General features: G+C 45.0%; 1 long non-coding RNA gene and 1 pseudogene across 1 annotated transcript in view; both read left to right on the plus strand.

Annotated features, from left to right (window-relative positions):
- The window catches only part of LOC146689115 (uncharacterized), a 370205-nt gene that overhangs the window by 285304 nt on the left and 64041 nt on the right, over window positions 1-20860 (plus strand). The window lies entirely within an intron of this gene.
- On the plus strand, window positions 17871-20517 carry LOC146689126 (uncharacterized; annotated as a pseudogene).

Genomic DNA, 20860 nt, shown 5'->3' on the forward strand with positions numbered 1-20860 from the left:
CCCCGTGGTTCGGTTCCTTGTACAGTTGTTACTTTAGCTTTTCCCAGTTTAGTGTAGTTTTGTATTGCTTTTTGTATCATCATTATTGTTTATCACTTATCAGCAATAAAGCTGCATTTTGAGTTTATCCCCGTGTCCGTGAATCTGCATCTTGGGTCCTTCCCCTGCCTGCCACACAACGTATCATGACAGAAGAACGCGACCTCGACATGGACCCAGCGATTCACAACCCCTCCGCTGAGCTCCGTGAGGATCTAATCCACACGGTGGTATATGACTGTCAGAAGTGGTTGACGCTGCCAAGGGGAGGATACCGGGAGATCTTAGCCAGCCGTCTACAGCGGATGGTGTCCGGACTCCCCTGGTTATTCGGCGCGCTACACCCCCGCATCCGGGACTTCCTCGTGTCCACCATGGGCATCCGCCCGGAACTGCCTCTCCGGTGGGAAGAGTCGGAGGACGTTCAGTCCGGTCCGCTGGAGGATTCGCGGCCCGGCTCAGCTCCTCCACCATCCCGGAGAAAACGGCGTTCACGCCGCCGTCGCACCACCCCACAGCCGGACATTCGGACTTCTAATTCACCTGCTGTGGTGAGTGAGGACTCTGTGTCTTTTCCAGACATTATGACTGTTCATTCAGGAGCTGTGTCTTGTGTGGCGGATGTCAAAGCGAGCTGCTTATCGCCTGTGCAGCCACCCTCAGTTCAGTTAGCTCCCTCGCAGCCACCCTCAGTTCAGTTAGCTCCCTCGCAGCCACCCTCAGTTCAGTTAGCTCCCTCGCAGCCACCCTCAGTTCAGTTAGCTCCCTCGCAGCCCTTCACAGCTCAGTCAACTACCCTCCTGGAAGCCCCCGCTGCCTGGTATTTTCAGCATCGGCATCTTTTCCCGTCTAGGTTTATCGCTAAATCATTCGATCCTCCCTTAAGAGAGAAACTGCGTCCTCGCTGCCTTCACCCCAGTACACCAGTGTCACCTGGGTCTCCAGTAGCTCAGCTCCCAGTGTCACCTACCCCGCAGCCACTTTCAGCTCAGTTTCCAGAGCCACCTGTTTCAGTTCAGGCCCCAGTAGCTCCAGTGCCGCCTGTTTCAGTTCAGGCCCCAGTAGCTCCAGTGCCGCCTGTAGCAGTTCAGGCCCCAGTAGCTCCAGTGCCGCCTGTAGCAGTTCAGGCCCCAGTAGCTCCAGTGCCGCCTGTAGCAGTTCAGGCCCCAGTAGCTCCAGTGCCGCCTGTAGCAGTTCAGGCCCCAGTAGCTCCAGTGCCGCCTGTAGCGCAGGCCCCGATAGCAGTACGGTCCGCTGGTCAGCTTCACATTCAGCCAGGGGTCTCAAATCCCTCTGGCTCTGCATCAGCTCCTGCTGGGAGCTCGGATGAGCTCACCCAGGACTCCGCGGCTCCCACGCCGCCTTCTGCCTCGTCAGCTGGAGGGTCCGAGGGGCCCGTTCAGCCACCTGTCTCCGCTGGAGGGTCCGAGGGGCCCGTTCAGCAACCTTCCTCGTCAGCTGGGGGTTCTGGAGAACCGCACCAGCCTCATGCCACGTCAGCTGGAGGGTCCGAGGGGCCCATCCAGCCACCTGTCTCCGCTGGAGGGTCCGAGGGGCCCGTTCAGCAACCTTCCTCGTCAGCTGGGGGTTCTGGAGAACCGCACCAGCCTCATGCCACGTCAGCTGGAGGGTCCGAGGAGTCCGTTCAGCCTCACGCCTCGTCTGCTGGAGGGCCCGAGGAGCCCGTCCAGCCACCTTCTGCTACGCCTAGTCCAGCCTGTGCTTCGCCCGCTGCAGCCTCAGAGCCTTCGCCCGCTGCAGCCTCAGAGCCTTCGCCCGCTGCAGCCTCAGAGCCTTCGCCCGCTGCAGCCTCCGAGCCTTCGTCAGCTGCAGCAGCCTCCGAGCCTTCGTCAGCTGCAGCAGCAGCCTCCGAGCCTTCGTCAGCTGCAGCAGCAGCCTCCGAGCCTTCGTCAGCTGCAGCAGCAGCCTCAGAGCCTTCGTCAGCTGCAGCAGCAGCCTCAGAGCCTTCGTCAGCTGCAGCAGCAGCCTCAGAGCCTTCGTCAGCTGCAGCAGCCTCAGAGCCTTCGTCTGGCCCAGCCTCAGAGCCTTCGTCTGGCCCAGCCTCAGAGCCTTCGTCTGGCCCAGCCTCAGAGTCTTCAGCCTGTGCTTCGTCTGGTCCAGCTTCAGCCTGTGCTTCGTCTGGTCCTGTGCCCACCGGGCCATGGCCAGCACGCCTGAGACTGGAGAGCCGCCGCTGCCTTCCGCGCGGCCGGCCCCCTGAACTGCTCCGTCGTCTCCTTCGCCGCCGCCGCTGCCTTCCGCGCGGTCGGCCCCCTGAACTGCTCCGTCGTCTCCTTCGCCGCCGCCGCTGCCTTCCGCGCGGTCGGCCCCCTGAACTGCTCCGTCGTCTCCTTCGCCGCCGCCGCTGCCTTCCGCACGGCCGGCCTCCGGACCAGCTCTGTCACCTGTGCCACCCGCCTGGTCGGCCCCCCGACCGTGTGTCCCGTGAACTCTTGTGCCTGTGGGCTCTGGGTCGGCCCCCTGAACTTTATTTGGACTGTGGTCATGTGCTCCTGTGTCTTCTGTTGTTTGTTTTTTGTTTCCCGTTCTGGTCCCTCCGTCCTGGTCCCCCGCCTCCCGCCCTGGGTGGGTTGTTTTCTGTTTTTGTTTTTTTTCTCGGGTTTGGGCTGTCAGGAGCCAGCCCTTTAGGGGGGGGTGATGTCATGGTCCTGGGCCATGTGGGCCCAGTATTCTTAGTTTCCATGTATTTTTGTATTTCGTTCCTTATTTAGACCATGTTTTCTGAGTTGCCCTGTTGTGGTGTTCCCTAAGTGTTTTCCCTTCATGGCTTTTACCCCCTGTGTGCCCCTCTGTGTATCTGTGAGCCCTCGTCTCTCCTTATGTTTTATTCCATGTTTCCCCTGCCCTTTATGTCTAAGTTCTCCCCGTGCTCTCTCTCCCCCCTGTGTGCCCTCTATGTATTTATGAGCCCTCGTCTCCCTTTGTGGTTGTTTCATGTTTCCCCAGCCTGTTATGTCTGTGTTTTCACCGTGCTCTCTCTCCTCCTGTCTGAACCTCTGTGCCTGTACCCGTCAGTGTTATGTTCACCCCGCCCTGTCTCGTTATGGTTATCTGTGTCACCTGTGTTCCCCGTGTGTTTCCACTTTCCTCGTTAACCCTCTGTGTATTTCTGTCTGCGTCTTCCTCTGTTCGGCGTCGCGTTCTCCCTCATGTTGTGTGTAGTTCTCCCCGTGGTTCGGTTCCTTGTACAGTTGTTACTTTAGCTTTTCCCAGTTTAGTGTAGTTTTGTATTGCTTTTTGTATCATCATTATTGTTTATCACTTATCAGCAATAAAGCTGCATTTTGAGTTTATCCCCGTGTCCGTGAATCTGCATCTTGGGTCCTTCCCCTGCCTGCCACACAACGTATCATGACAGAGGCATCCACCTTATTTATTGAAACGTATCGGTATTGGCGATACTGGCCCATATACATTTCAAGCATCTAATCTGCTAATATGCTCTCTCTTATGCTTTTCTATCATCACTACAGAAGACTAGAACTTTAAATGCTCTAACATATAGGGCTTTGGAGCGTGATGTCACGGGGGTGGGCGTGGAAAGGATTTTGGCCCGATCCACCATTTTGGGGGTCTAAGTAAGGAGCGAAAGCATAGCCATGGTTCGTACTTGCTGTGTGGTCGGCTGCAATGTTCGATCTTACGACCGGCATGGGAATAAGTTTCGATTGTCTTTTTATGCTTTCCCAACCTGGAAGCAACATGAAGGAGCTCATGTATCGGATATTACCAAACGAAGGCGTCTAGCCTGGATAGCAGCCGTGAGACGAGCTGATATCAAGTTCTGTTACGTCTCCAGATATCAGACATTTTCATTCCGGTAAGTTCTAAATATGTTCACATCACACTTTATAGCTGAATAATATCATCGTTGGTGGTCTCAGAAGTTATAGAAATTGCGATCAAACATAGAATGGAGTGACTTGATTGGTTGATGTAAAGACAATAAATGAAATGAGACAGGAAGGACACAAATTGGCGTTAATAATTTACCCGATTATCAATGTGTTAATTTACATGTACTTTACAATTATGGGTATATAATATGATAACGATATTTTAGCAGTTCAATGATAAATGTGTAACATTAATTATGGTGGGGGGTGGAAAATGGCTATTTCACTCGATGCACTCCAGCTGACTTACTTTGACGACGTACTCAGAGTTTGGCGGCTTGAAAATAGCCAAATCTTGCACCCAGCCATTTGTAAATTGGATGTGCGCCTCCAGTGACTTGTAATTACGAAACTGGTTCGCTGTGTAAGCGCTTACTCCACAAACAAGATACGTGAAGATATCGGGGTAGGACAGTGGCGGTAAGTCGTCTGGGTCTTTACTCCACTGCCGTATTTCATATGGGTCCAGATTTGCGATGCACTCTATTTTTTTTCAAGTACCGCTGCTTCGCCTCTGGACGCAATCGGTCTCTATACCGTCCGTTTTCTTTTGAGCTGCTTTTAAGCATCTTTCTTGTCGTCGTCGTTCCAACACAGTGTGTTTGTTTTGATTCGTAGACCCCGAAAATGGAGCTGCGCTCCCACAATGCATTGCGGCGTGACATCAACTCCAAAGCCCTATATAATCTCAAAGAGTCAGACCGTTCTCTGTTGGAGTAATCCTCATGTACACCTTAACTAATTCTATACAGTCTAACCATGTCCTGCCTGTCTTCCTAAGTCTTAACTTTACTGTTCCATTAGTTCTCTCTGCCTGCAAAAAAAATTTTTTTTAAAGGTATTTAATCCTAGAGTGAGTATAAACCACTGCTGCCATCATTACTCTCCCTCCTGTGGAGACATGGCATAGCCCATGGCTCAAAATAGCAGCAGTCTTATACAAATTCTTAGGCAGTTGTTGAGACAATGCGATTCTTTTGGTCCTGGTAGAGATCACGCTGAGATGTTTCCAAGTATCAAGGTATCACTTTATTTCCCAATCCCAATACAAATGCGCATTTGGAGATCAACACTACATCCTGTGCAGTCCTGTGCAACTATTCTCAAGTTGATCTGAAGAGTTTTACACAGCAGCTACAGTTATAGTCTCTGGTCTCCTCCTCCTACAGTAAACCCCCCACAGTGGAAAAACACTGGTACAGTGGCCAGGTATGCTGACACCCTGACCCCCATCTCCTTTTAAGGAAATGTCCATCCACCATTGTCTGCCCCTCACCCTCAGTAACTCTTGCTACTGTCCTGGGGGTGGGGGTTAGATGTCCCATTGCCCTGCACTTCTTTGTTCCCCCCCTTCCAGGACTATTTTTTATCGTGTATTCCTACATTCTACCTACAACAAAATCCTACTATGACACCCACTAATAAACTACATTCCCTATGACCTCAATACCTAATAAACAATCTATTATTTCTACACAGTATTGGTTTATCACACAGATAATAAACACCATCCTGCAAGCTCGCTCCCTTGGTGAGCCACAACTATTTTTCTGCAGTAGGTAAATAGCCCTACATGTCTACCAGTGCATTCCGGCAACGTCTGCTGGTGTTGCACTGCTAAAATATGAACACCATGTTCTCCTAAAGCTGCCTCTTTTGCGATCTATCTGCAAAAGCATTCCCTAATGCAACTGGATCTTTCCCGCACATGTGTGCTGGACATTTACAAACGGCAATTCTACTGGGTAATAACACTGCCTCCAGCAGATTTTGCAAGAGTTTGGCATGTTCTACAGGTTTCCCTGTAGAGGTTATCACACCTCATCCACTGAACTACAAAGAAATGTACTGTAGCAAATGCATACTGGCTATCAGTGTATATTGTCTCTCTGCAGCTTTACACGCTTCCGTTAAAGCTAGAATCTCTGCTGCTCAAGCAAATATGAAACTTTCTAGGTGTCCTGCACAGATAACTTTCTCACTGTCTACTATAGTAAAACCTGTTTTAGTCTGTCCCTCTGCTGTTGTAAAACTCAAATCATCAACAAACCAAACCTTTCCCTCAACAAGTGGCACATTTGTTAAGTCATCCCCTCGGCTTACACTCCTTCTCCACGTGCTCTCCACACTCATGAGAAGTGCTCTCTTCTTTCGTTGGCAAAAAGGGTTGACAGATTCAGAACTGTGCACCATTTTATGGTTATGTATGGTTGTGAGAGTAATGGTAACATTAAAGACAAGTGTCTTGTAGGTGACAGAAATGTTTAGTCTGCAGTAGTAGACATCTACCTCGTGTGGAACTAACAATGTCAAAAAGTTGAAATAAACTATTTCCTGAAACATTGTACAGCTTAAGCTGCTGCACATACTGATCTCACGCATGGAGGTAAAGCACAAGCAACTAGAGCTAATCTTTTAGGATAGTAAGTTACTGGCTTCACTTGGAAAAAATGCTGTTAGTTATTTGTGTTAGTTTGATTTTGTGACTTTCTGTGTCGTTTCTGGGATGCTTAGGACTCATATTGCACTGCTGGAAATATTTTATTTTCATGCATATAATGTTATTTTGCAAATTTGCACTATAATATATTTTTTCGTTTTTCCTGCAGTATATGAAAATTTGTGTATCTCAAAAATAAAACTATGAAGACACTTAAAATAAATTTCCTTTGGTGGGAAACTAGTTTGTGCAACTTTTTTGTATTTACAGTTTTGAGGGATACGCCTCTTAAATTTCTCTAACTAGAAATATATGTTAAAAAAACAAAAACGATTTTAAATTTTTTTGTAGTTTATTGCACTTTTTTGCAATTTATTTAATTACTATGCACTTAATGCAGACATATTCAAATTTGGGCTATAATAGTGGTATTGATGTATAGCAACTTGAAATGCTCCAAAAAATGGCTCCACAGCATGTAAAAATATACTATAAGCTCTGGCGGACTTGGTTCTATGGTAGGTCTTAAAGGGTTAAGTTGTGTCCTGCTATAAATCTCATGATCAAATCACATGATTAACCATCTGCTGTAAAATGAAATGTAAATGTTAGCGCTGCGCAGGCGTATACACTCTTTCTCACAGTAATCTCTGTGAGCAACACAAGGTAGTGAATAGCACACCCATGGTAAATTCACAGACACAAAAAATTTTAAACTAAAAAGGTTAAATTTGCAAAGTTCACATAGTCATGTGACCCAAGTTTCCTCCTGTGGTCCCCTTCTGCTCCTGCAACACAGACACACACAGAGATACATCCACACCTTTTTCAGGTGGGGGTTAACTTCAAACAATGGAGTTAAGTCAGTCAGTCTTGTCAGCTTCCCCATTTATTTTAAAATTCTCACTCATTCACTCAGTGATTCTTTCTTTTGCTGATTGTGGAAATTATCGTCGCATTTTGTTTCCACGCTCAGCAAAACAACAACACTTCAAAGACAAAAAGAAGAATTGTAGACTGGATTTCCTCGTTGAATCCTTTTGGACAGGAACTCATTTTCTACAGGGAGTGCAGAATTATTAGGCAAATGAGTATTTTGACCACATCATCCTCTTCATGCATGTTGTCTTACTCCAAGCTGTATAGGCTCGAAAGCCTACTACCAATTAAGCATATTAGGTGATGTGCATCTCTGGAATAAGAAGGGGTGTGGTCTAATGACATCAACACCCTATATCAGGTGTGCATAATTATTAGGCAACTTCCTTTCCTTTGCCAAAATGGGTCAAAAGAAGAACTTGACAGGCTCAGAAAAGTCAAAAATAGTGAGATATCTTGCAGAAGGATGCAGCAGTCTCAAAATTGCAAAGCTTCTGAAGCGTGATCATTGAACAATCAAGCGTTTTATTCAAAATAGTCAACAGGGTCGCAAGAAGCGTGTGGAAAAACCAAGGCGCAAAATAACTGCCCATGAACTGAGAAAAGTCAAGCGTGCAGCTGCCAAGATGCCACTTGCCACCAGTTTGGCCATATTTCAGAGCTGCAACATCACTGGAGTGCCCAAAAGCACAAGGTGTGCAATACTCAGAGACATGGCCAAGGTAAGAAAGGCTGAAAGACGACCACCACTGAACAAGACACACAAGCTGAAACGTCAAGACTGGGCCAAGAAATATCTCAAGACTGATTTTTCTAAGGTTTTATGGACTGATGAAATGAGAGTGAGTCTTGATGGGCCAGATGGATGGGCCCGTGGCTGGATTGGTAAAGGGCAGAGAGCTCCAGTCCGACTCAGACGCCAGCAAGGTGGAGGTGGAGTACTGGTTTGGGCTGGTATCATCAAAGATGAGCTTGTGGGGCCTTTTCGGGTTGAGGATGGAGTCAAGCTCAACTCCCAGTCCTACTGCCAGTTTCTGGAAGACACCTTCTTCAAGCAGTGGTACAGGAAGAAGTCTGCATCCTTCAAGAAAAACATGATTTTCATGCAGGACAATGCTCCATCACACGCGTCCAAGTACTCCACAGCGTGGCTGGCAAGAAAGGGTATAAAAGAAGAAAAACTAATGACATGGCCACCTTGTTCACCTGATCTGAACCCCATTGAGAACTTGTGGTCCATCATCAAATGTGAGATTTACAAGGAGGGAAAACAGTACACCTCTCTGAACAGTGTCTGGGAGGCTGTGGTTGCTGCTGCACCCAATGTTGATGGTGAACAGATCCAAACACTGACAGAATCCATGGATGGCAGGCTTTTGACTGTCTTGCAAAGAAAGGTGGCTATATTGGTCGCTGATTTGTTTTTGTTTTGTTTTTGAATGCCAGAAATGTATATTTGTGAATGTGGAGATGTTATATTGGTAAAAATAAATAATTGAAATGGGTATATATTTGTTTTTTGTTAAGTTGCCTAATAATTATGCACAGTAATAGTCACATGCACACACAGATATCCCCCTAAAATAGCTAAAACTAAAAACAAACTAAAAACTACTTCCAAAAACATTCAGCTTTGATATTAATGAGTTTTTTGGGTTCATTGAGAACATGGTTGTTGTTCAATAATAAAATTATTCCTCAAAAATACAACTTGCCTAATAATTCTGCACTCCCTGTAAATGTCCCAATACGTAGCTTTCTCCTGAGCCCATTTTAATTTTGGAGAAGCTCACTTTGCAACAGTTTTCTCGACGACGAGTTGTATAGCGCTTCTGTTCTAATCGTGCAGATCTGCTCAAACAGAGATCATCAAATAAAACTTTCAGTGCGCCATGAAAGTAACAAAATAAAAGGAAAGAAAGAAAATAAAGGAAAGCAAAGGAAAGAAAGGTCTTGTTTAAGTCATGACCAGTTTTGGGACTAACGCGTTATTAAGTAACGCGTTACAGTAACTACGTTGTTATTGTGGTAACGAGCACGGTAACTAGTTATTATGCCAAAACCGGGAACGCGTTACTCGTTACTGGGATTTAAATAGGCTCGTTATTCATTACTTCGTGTGGTGGCTATCGGAGAGCTTCCACAGATTCAGTAACATTAGCAGGTGGAAGCCAGCAGGTGGATGAAGGAAAAGGGAGGCAAGAGGAGAGACCCGAAGCGGCCGCTGGTCCGAGAGTGTCAGGTGAACTGAACTTCAGGTAAGAAGTTATGACCTGCAGTCTATCTGGGTCAGATATGAACCAAGTTTAGTTGGAGTTTATTTTCGTTATGCTGACTTTTTCAAACTGCGTGCTAGCTAGCATGACGGAGTTTCTATACAGCTGGGTGGGTGCTATGATGTTACTGATGTTGAACTTTATTTTGTTCATAAGGTTAATTATCAGAGATGCCAACCGTCCCGTAAAAAACTGAATCGTCTCGTATTCAGAGAAAATATTACGCGTTTCGTATTGAGGTGAAAAGGAACAGTTTGTCCCGGACTTCAGCTACAATGAAAAAGACACAAAGCTGGAGTTATTCTGTGTTTACTCTGCACAGCTGCCTCTTCTTCTCTCATTCTCTCCCCCTCCCTCTCCTGTTTCTACTTCAATCATGAAACTGATCAGTGATCAACTGACTGGCTTTTCTCTCTTGTTTATTTATCGCCCACTTTGCACCAGAAAGAGGAAACCAGCGGATGTCGCGGTAAACAACAGCAGCACGTTTAAGCATGATCAGCTGTTGTTAGAATTTATTTATTATTAATTTCTAGTATCAGCTTATGTTTGCTGGAGCCACAGCTGTAAACCTGCTGGTCATGATATCGGTTTGGTTATGTGGTGAGAGGGAAACATGAAGATGAAACCAGGAGATGTCCTTACTGAATCATCAGAGCTGTGATGGAGAAACAGGTTTACCTTTTAGTTAACATGAATGATTTGAAGGGAAGTTATGAACTGTTTCTGAGAGACAAATAACACCAGGATCCTTTTCTAAGTAGCTGAGAGCTGGTAACTGTGCAGGGGCGGGTCTAGCAAAGTGTTGCCAGGGGTCCATGTAGGGCATTAAAAGGGAAAGGGGGGCACAAGGAAATACTTTCTTATTCTCATTTAAAATGTCTCACTTTTAAAAAAAATAATTATCTGAGTCTTACAACAAACAATTGATAGATTGATTCATATGTACCATCAGAACAGTGTACATCACTGTCACAACAGTGTTTATTTTCATTCAAAGACTTTATGATTTTTCCTATAATGGTGGGCCGGTCTCTACTCAAAATGCCCGGGACAATTTTTTTGTCCCAGTCCAGCCCTGTAAGCAGCTCATCTGCAGTCTGGTGTTACCTACATCTTCCTATTCAGAAGGCAGAATTTCCGAGTTCTGAGTACAATCGAAAGCACCACGACTGCAGTTTTTGTGTTGGATGTAAAAAGCAGGCTAGGATAGAATCAGGTGTGGGATTTCTCTCGTGGAAATGTGCACATTATTTTTTCCTTTCTATTGGTAGGTGGCACAGTGCACTTGTGGCAAGTAAGCAAGCTAGAAGACTGTCAATCTTGCTGGGTATCCAGTTACGGAAACAACACATTAAGAAGAGAATTCTGAGTAAAACCAAAGTTACTTTCCCTAGTAACTAGTTACTCTGAAAGTAACGAGTAACTTGAAGTAACTGAGTTACTTTTGATATAAGTAACTAGTAATGTAACTAAGTTACTAATTTAAAGTAACTTACCCAACACTGGTCATGACACGTGTTCTTCATGCCAGGGGGATAAATCGTACCAACCCAATTGGCAGGCTCAACTTAGTAACAAAAGACAAATCAACAGCCAGTTTAATCTCAAACATTCATCCAATCACACACAACATACAGCATAACCCTGTTGTCTTAGCACATAATAAGTTTATTCTCATGTAACTAAATGTGTGCCTCATTAAAACTTCTTCACACACCAGAAACTCACAATCAGCTCACTCAGCTCACTCATTTAAGACCTCTCATCAGCATTCTGTTTTCTCCTCTATGATGCAACCATCTGTCCTCCTATAATATTCAGTCCACTAGTCTATGTATCACTTTCATCTTACTAGTGACTTGGACAAGATGGCAAACAGAATCTCATGCTTAAGATGCTGTCTGGTCTTCATGAATATCATTGTACATTCTATACAGGCGCTGTGGAGAGCATCCTCACACAGAACATGACATCGTGGTTTGGGAACAGCTGTGTGAAGGACCAAAAAGCTCTCCAGAGAGTGATCCGTACAGCAGAACGCTGCTGCAGGATTGCTCTCCCCCCGCTTCAGGACACCTACACCAGGAGATGCCGGACTAGAGCAGCGCAGATACTGAAGGACCCGTCCTATCCAGGCAACAAACTGTTCCAACTTCTGCAATCTGGTAGAAGGTTCCGCATCTTCCGGGCAAGGACAGAGAGACTCAAGAGGAGCTTCTATCCCCAAGCCATCCGTGCCCTAAACACACACACCCGCCCTCTCACATCATCTATAATTGACTGAGACAGGACTCTCTTCCAGACACTTCCATACATTTCAATTCCTTTAATTTTAAATATGTTTATATTGTCTATCCTGTAAAATAGTCAGATGTCTATTCATATTAATGTACAAAATTCACCTGCTTGCTGCTACTACTGCACATTCACCCAGTGTATATACTATATGTCTGTATATATATATATATATATATAATGTTCTTCCTCTACACCCCCCCCCCCCCCATTTTTGCACATGTCGAGGAGCGTGTCAGGCTACATTTCACTGTGTGTTATACTTGTATAACTATGCATGTGACAAATAAACAACCTTGAACTTGAACTTGAACTTGTATGTATATATGCATGTAGGGTTAGTATAGTTAATGCATTTTCTGTATGTTTTTGTGTTCCTCTGTCATCACATTTGCATTATTCTCATCACTGCTTAAACAACACACATCTCGCTCTCTGTTTTTCTCCAAAACAGAAAATAGCATTACAGCTGTTTCAGGCTGAGAAACACCAAACACTCTTCATGTTATCATTCATCCACACAACTATTTTATTTCTTTTTGTCCACTGGGCAGGTGACCTTCAGAATCACATCTTCCCCAGCTGGATACCTTTTCACACACACCGTGACATCAGACACGCTAGCACTCACTTCTGCTTAGAGCACAATTTCACTTCATTCGTCAACGATCCACACACCACGTGCTGCCCAATAAAAGCTTTGTAGTGTATTTCATCCTCTTTCAAGGCAGACTTACACAGTTTATTCTCCATTACAAGACAACAATCAGCCACACTCACGCAGACCACGTCTGGCCCGCACACACACAACATAGGCCAATTGTCTCTACGCCCCACACAGCGGAGAAGCCTGCGTCTCTCTCACGCGGCTAGCGCGCTCCCGTACCTGCGTTCAATGCAGGGTCACGTAGCCGCTCTCTAAGGCCTTCTGTACTCACTGTTCGTGTTGTTTTCGTTCATGGGAAGAGTCTCTGGATCCCGTCAATTGCCATCCATCCCGAGTGGAGTTCAGGCGCAAACTGTCCGGCCGGGTGACAAAGTGAAACACCAGGGCTTTACGTCAATAGTCCCAGACGTTGCGGTGGCGTCCTCTCCCTCTCCTCGGTGGATGCGATGTGTTAGGTTCCGGCTCCGAAGGACCAAATAAATGTTGGGTCTGTGTTTCCACAAGCCCCGCTAATTCTAGAGACTTATTCATCATGAAGAAAACAAGACAGTCGATCGATCGATTAGTCGCGCAAGGGAGGCCTCGTCTGTGTCCACCACGGAAATGACCCCAACGACGGCCTCCTCTCACTGCCTTTTATTGAGAGACAGTTCACACAAAACACATCACAGCAAAGCAACGCCCACATGGTTCTAAGACAAGGCATTGCATGTATATGTGTGAACTTCTGTAAAAATGTGTGTGTGTGTGTGTGTGTGTGTGTGTGTGTGTGTGTGTGTGTGTGTGTGTGTGTGTGTCTGTGTGTCTGTGTGTGTGTGTGTGTGTGTGTGTAAGAATGTGTGTGTGTTACCTCCTGCTGACCAAAGGGTCATAAAAGCAGGAGCAACATCACAAGAAGCAGATCTTCCAGATAGGATGTATCTGTAATAAAACATTACAGCCCCCCCACCCAGAACCTTGAGAAACTGGGGGGAAGGACACTGGAATTCCTTTCATCAGATTTGGCAAGCATAAAATGACAACATTTAACAATTCACTCTAACAATAACAACAGCTGCATCAACATCCATCACCGCAACTATAACTACAACCACTGTGTAGGGCTGCGACAAACTATTATTTTGATAGTCGACTGGTCACCGATTATTTTTGCGATTAGTCAGATCATGCATCCATTGGACGTAAAACGTACAGCTTATTGCACCAGCATGCACCTGCTTTTATATGACTATCATTAAATTACAGCTTTAAGTGTTTAAGGTATGTGCTAACTAAAAATAAAGAGAAGATGATAGTTTATTAAATTCTAATGAAATTTGCAGATTGTTTCGGTGGAGTTTAATAAACCTAGCTGTCTGCTCCTTGCTATCTAAAATATAACAGGACACCGGAGTATATTCTCTAGGATTTCACACTTCTGATAATCAGTTGTCTGCTTGATGTTTATTCAGCTGTGTAAAAACTATAACTTTAATCACAGCCAAACCGATTTACTCAGGAACAAATAAAACACCGAAAAAAAGGCAAACAATTACATTTTTAAGTTATCCGAGTGACTTATATATCATGTTTAACCTGAGTAGCAAAAGAGCGGGGATCTGAAAACGATGAAGTCGCGAGTCCGCTGTTCTTGCCGCAGAGGTGTGGACTCGAGTCACATGACTTCGACTCGAGTCAGACTCGAGTCATTAATTTTATGACTTTAGACTTGACTTGAAAAAATGTTCTAAGACTTGTGACTTGACTTGGACTTTTACACCAATGACCTGGGACTTGAATTGGACTTGAACCGGCTTACTTGAAAAGACTTGATATTTCACCCCAAATATAAAATTTAACATGCATATTATATAGAGATTGAAAATGTGACGTCATTCAGGGGTAAACCGCAAAGGATTCTGGGAACTCGTGGCAAGAGGTACTAGCGCACGCAGGCTTTCAATTGAAATCAGTCACACAGCGATAAAAAGAAACACAAAAATGTCAAGAAGCCGTTGTATTATTAACTGCAATAGCCGGTCGCATGACAGCCACGGGAAGCCGACGGGTAAAGAGATCGGTTGTTATCGGATTACGTCGTTGAAGAGAAATTGTTCAAGCCATGTTTCCGAAGTAACAAAGACGCGACGGATGGCCTGGATTGCAGCCATTCAAAGAGCAAATATAACGTCCCAGAACCCTCCAGCTCACAGGTTAGTCTGCTCCAAGCATTTCCACAAAGGTCAGTCTGCTGTTGTAGTTAATACGTCATTTTTCTTAACATAATTGGTGATATAGGTTACAAGCAAGTCTGGCGCTGAACAGAAATTGTCGCGCTATGCTCTTTTGTTTATTGTGCATAAATAGTGAATTGTCCTGACTCAATATTGTGTTTCGCCTCTGTTATTATGGTACATTGACAAAAACATGTACTTTTATTCACAGGATAAAACAGGTTTTTTGTATCACTAATTGCCCAGTACGATTACAGCATACAATATTATTGTCACTGCTACATTTCTGTGATGCGTACCAGAAATTATTTCCACTACTAATTAATTACCCTTGAGCTCAAAGGTCCTATTAATAAACGGTTAACGAATGTGTATTTATGAAGACAATTTGTGAGACTGGTAAACTTATGATAGGTACGATGGTCTTTCGTTCTACACGGTGCATTTCAAGGTCCTGTACCCATCCATCGGTAAACTGTACCTGGGCTTGTTGCAGTGACCTGAAGTTACTAAACTTCATGAGTGTATGCACTCACTCCAAGAACCGTATGATTATAAATATGCATATAAATATGCTACGATGAGATAACTGACTTCATCTAACTAGCAAATGTTGTCCAGGCTACGTTGGTGATGCAGTTTTTTTTAATGTGTATGATATTTTTGTCATGCGATTTTAAAGCCGGTCCTACAAGCGCATCCAAGAATAACATGCAGCTTATCTCAGAACTGTCGGTGAAAATTATTCTTGGAGCTAGGTTTAATTGAGCTGCATTTTAAAGAGGTGCAATTTCACAATTTGTGTATATTTTCTAAGTTCACTATTTTGTCATGTGTTGAGAAAAACACAGATTTAAAAATTACATGGTCTAATATTTACATTTAGCATATACCTGCAACATTCTTTTTTCGTTTTTTTTTTTTTTTAAAGACTCAAAAGGACTTGAAATTCAAAATTTCAGACTTGTGACTTTACTCGGACTTTTACACCAGTGACTTGAGACTCGACTCTGACTTGCCTGACATTACTTGAGACTTGACTTGAGACTTGAGGATAAAGACTTGAGACTTACTTGAGACTTGCAAAACAATGACTTGGTCCCACCTCTGTCTTGCCGGCTCGAGTGACCACTGCACCCCCCGGCTTGCTATCGGTGGGTAACAGACGTCTGCGAAAACGTCGGCGCACTTTTGCAAATATGCGATGTCTTGATAAACCAAGCAGATATTTGAGATTTACACAGCTACATCTCGCCTGAAAATATGTTTTAAGTTTATTTTGTGACCCAGAAAGAGTAATAAGACTAATTTTAAAACTTAGCAGCGGCCGCCATTGTTGGCAGCTGAAATTTTGCTGGGCCGCGCTATGAATTCTGGGATATGGTGGGCCACGAAGGACACACCCGACCCATCCTTCAAATTCGGGGAAATGAAGGATGCATTTGTTGGCCGCATTTGAAGGAATCGACGATTTGGGACAGCCTTCGTCGCCTGACTGTGCAGCCTTCGTCGCCTCACTGTGACGTAATCGGCCTTCAAATGCGGCCTCCGGAGGATGCAACCGACGTTTTGGGACACAGCTACAGACTCACAGGCAGGCACTACAACAGAGGGAACAGAGACGTGGGACCAGGGCAGACACAGACACTGACTGGACACGGGGATATAGCAGACAGGGGAGACAGCAACTAAGGATTACACAGAGACATAAACCACAAGACAGAACTCTAACAAAGAAACCAAAGACTAGAAATGATAAATAATATAATAAACTCAAAAAAACTCAGTGTATAAAGTGTGTAATGAGGGGTTTTACAGCCTTAAAACATCTATAATATTTTTAAAAAATAAAGCTGGCTACTTTGCAGATTTAATCTGTCGCAGGCTGTTTCCAAAACGTAACTCCTGCAATAAATGATGGACCATTGTGCAAGAAGTCCATTTACCATTTACCAAAAATCTAAATTGTGTCAATTATGACTCATGAAACAGGACATGAAGTCATTCTTATTTAATGAAAAGTTAACAACGTAAAAGAAAATTTCTGAGCTTGTTTTGATGCATGAATACTTGTTGTTTAATTGAAGAAGAAAGGCGTGGTAAGATGCTTTGACATCATGATTTGACGAAAGAAGACTTGACTGTATGAATGATCATGCTGTAAAAATGTAAACACACCCAAACCTGATGTCACCTGTTCAGTATATAAAGTGCAGTGCTGCTCCTCAGCTTTAGTATCACAGTCCAGGGAAACTAATCTGCAGAACTGACCTGTTCATCACAATGAAGCTGCTGTTTTCTCTGTTTCTTCTCTGGGCACTCTCCACCACAGGTAACTACACTCATTTCACCTGCAGGTAGAAGGAAGTCTAATTTAAAGCTTTAAATCTTTTTTTATCTTACATTGTAATTTTTTTCCAAAGTTAGTGAGTAGTATTGACTCAACTGTAACCTGCTGTAACCCAATATGAACTTTCAAAACATCTCCTATTTGCTATATATTTAAATTGTGATGATCATTTCTGTATTCCTCTCCTGATTGCAGCTGGAGCCCTCCAGTGCCAAACCTGCACAAATTCAGCATGTTCAAGCACAGCACTACTTACATGCTCCTCATCGGAACCAATGTGTGTTACAGCTACCATTCTAGGTAATGTTTTCTCATATAATATTTAATATTTTCACTAAATTACATCCACTGTGAAGCTATTTGTGTTCCATCAACATTAACAAACTGGACTTTGCCTTTGTAGCTACTTCATCTGGAACTCCGGTCACACAAATCTACAAGGCATGTGCATCTTCCTCCCTGTGTCCAGCCGTAACCTCTCAGACATTTTCAGTCGACCTGGGTTTTCAAAGTGCTCTGGCTTCTGCTCAATGCTGCAACACAGATAACTGCAACTCAGTAACTCTGCCAAGTAAGTTAAATACTACATTGCTCATTGATGACAAAAGAATAATATAAAGAAATAAAAACAATAATCTGATGTTGTAAGAGTCTCTGTTCTGAAATGAAATGGCCTTCTTTTCTGTTTCAGATCCTGCTTCTCAGTCAAATAATGGTGGAGTATGCAACTTTTGTGACCCTTCCACTGGTCAGTGCTCCTCCACATTACAGTGTCAGGGAGTGGAGAACCAATGCTTCCAATCAACCAGTAAGTCTTTATGTTGTATCAGTTGTGTCATCGGTTTTCAATCAAAGATGATTTCAAATTCTTTTGTGATACTTCTGACATATAAATGAGCGGAAAATTTTAAAAAGCTGTTAAGTTGTTTTTTGCATGAAATATATTAAGCTTCCTGGAAAGTAGCCAATTTAAAACATATCCTGAAATTCTTCTTTTTCATCTGCAGTCAAAAGCAGCACCGGCACGTATCCAGGTTACGGCTGCGCATCTGCAAACCTGTGTGCAGCTGCTTCAATGCTGGGTTCTCTACCTTTCATGCAGAGCGTTGGTACAGTATCAGGTGTTGCCTGTTCTGCAGCACCAACTACAACTGCTACCCCAACTACAACTAAAACCACCACCCCAACTACAACTACAACCACCACCCCAACTACAACTACAACCACGGACACAACTACAACCACCACCCCAACTACAACTACAACCACGGACACAACTACAACCACCACCCCAGCTACAACTACAACTACCACCCCAACTACAACTACAACCACCACCCCAACAACAACCACCACCCCAACTACAAGCACAACCACCGCCGCAACTACAACCACCGCTGTAACAACAACCACCGTCCCAGCTACAACTACATCCACCGCCGCAACCACAACCACTACCCCAACTACAACCACTGCCGCAACTACAACCACCACCCCAACAACAACCACCACCAATGACCCAACTACAACAACCGCCGCAACTACAACCACCGCTGCAACCACAACCACCATCTCAGCTACAACTACAACCACAACCACCATCCCAACTACAACGACCGCCGCAACTACAACCACCGCAACTACTACCACCGCAACTACAACCACCGCAACTACACCCACCACCACACCAACAGCTACAACCACCGCCCCAACTACAAAAGCCGCCGCAACTACAACCACCGCTGTAACAACAACCACCGTCCCAGCCACAACTACATCCACCGCCGCAACCACAACCAATGTCCCAACTACAACCACTGCCGCAACTACAAGCACCACCCCAACAACAACCACCACCAATAACCCAACTACAACAACCGCCGCAACTACAACCACCGCCGAAATAACAACCACTGCTGCAACCAAAACCACCGTCCCAGCTACAGCTACAACAATTGCCACAACTACAACCACCGTCCCAACTACAACCACCGCGGAAACTGCCACAACTGCCGCAACTACAACAACCACCCCAACTACAACCACCACCCCAACTACTACCACCGCCGCAACCACCACCACCGCTGCAACCACCATCCCAGCTACAACTACAACCACTACCGCAACTACAATAACCACCCCAACGACAACTACAACCACCGCGCCAACTACAACAACTGCCGCAACTACAACCACCGCTGCAACCACAACCACGATCCCAGCTACAACTACAACCACCGCCGCAACCACAACCACCGCCCCAACTACAACAACCGCCACAACTACAACCACCGCTGTAACAACAACCACCGTCCCAGCTACAACTACATCCTCCGCCGCAACCACAACCACTGTCCCAACTACAACCACAACCACCACCCCAACTACAACGACCGCCGCAACCACAACCACCATCCCAACCACAACCACCGCTGCAACTACAACCACAACCACCGCTGCAACTACAACCACCACCCCAACTACAACCAGCGTCCCAACTACAACCACCGCCGCAACAACAACCACAACCACCACCCCAACTACAACCACCGCCGCAAGTACAACCACAACCACAACCACCGCTGCAACTACAACCACCACCCCAACTACAACTAGTGCTACGACAACCACCACCCCAGCGACAACCATCAACCCAACAACAACCACCACAACTACAATCACCGCTCCAACGACAACCACTACAACTACAACCACCGCTCCAACGACAACCATTACAACTACAACCACAGTCCCAACTACAACCAGTACAACTACAATCACCGCCCCAACTACAGCTACATCCAGTATCCCAACTACAACAACCAGCTCAACAACAAGCATCCCAACTACAACCTCCGCCTCAACAACAACTACCATTGCAACTACAACCACTACACCAACTACAACCACCACCCCAACTACAACCACCGCCTCAACAACAACCACCGCTCCAACTACAACCACCGCCTCAACAACAACCACCACCCCAACTACAACCACGGCTACAACTACAACCACCACCCCAACTACAACCAGCGTCCCAACTACAACCACCGCCGCAACAACAACCACAACCACCACCCCAACTACAACCACCGCCCCAACTACAGCTACATCCAGTACCCCAACTACAACATCCGCCTCAAAAACAACCACCACAACTACAACCGTCACCCCAACTACAACCACGGCCACAACTACAACCACTACACCAACTACAACTACAACCACGGCTACAACTACAACCACTACACCAACTACAACCACGGCTACAACTACAACCACTACACCAACTACAACCACCACTCCAACTACACCCACTGCCTCAACTACCACAACCACTACCCCAACTACAACCACTGAAATTACAACCACTACCCCAACTACAACTTCAACTGCAGGATCAAGTACAACTACTGCCTCCACAACCAAAAGTGATGCTTGTTCCATCAGACTGGGAATGATCCATCTGCTGCTTGGACTCCTTCTCTTTACCTTTCATTGAAGTCTGAATAACACAAAAACAAACAAAAAAACATATGATGTCACAAACCTTTTCGAGATTTGAGTTGTTTAGAAATCACTGTTAAACTGAAGTCCATGAAAAAAGGTAATAGAGTATTGTTGAAGCAGACTTGGAATAAGTATGCAAGACTTCTTTGTTTGTTGGCATAGTCAATTGTGTCAGTTCAATACTTAATATTATTTATAATATTTATTTTAAATATGTGTTATATGCATATTGTTTTCCATGTATGTATATGTCTGGATTTTAGTTTAT

Source organism: Copadichromis virginalis, linkage group LG17 (assembly GCF_057382275.1).
Source record: "Copadichromis virginalis isolate Kocher_CV1m ecotype Utaka linkage group LG17, C_Virginalis_male_GT1.1, whole genome shotgun sequence".
Classification (NCBI taxonomy): domain Eukaryota; kingdom Metazoa; phylum Chordata; class Actinopteri; order Cichliformes; family Cichlidae; genus Copadichromis; species Copadichromis virginalis.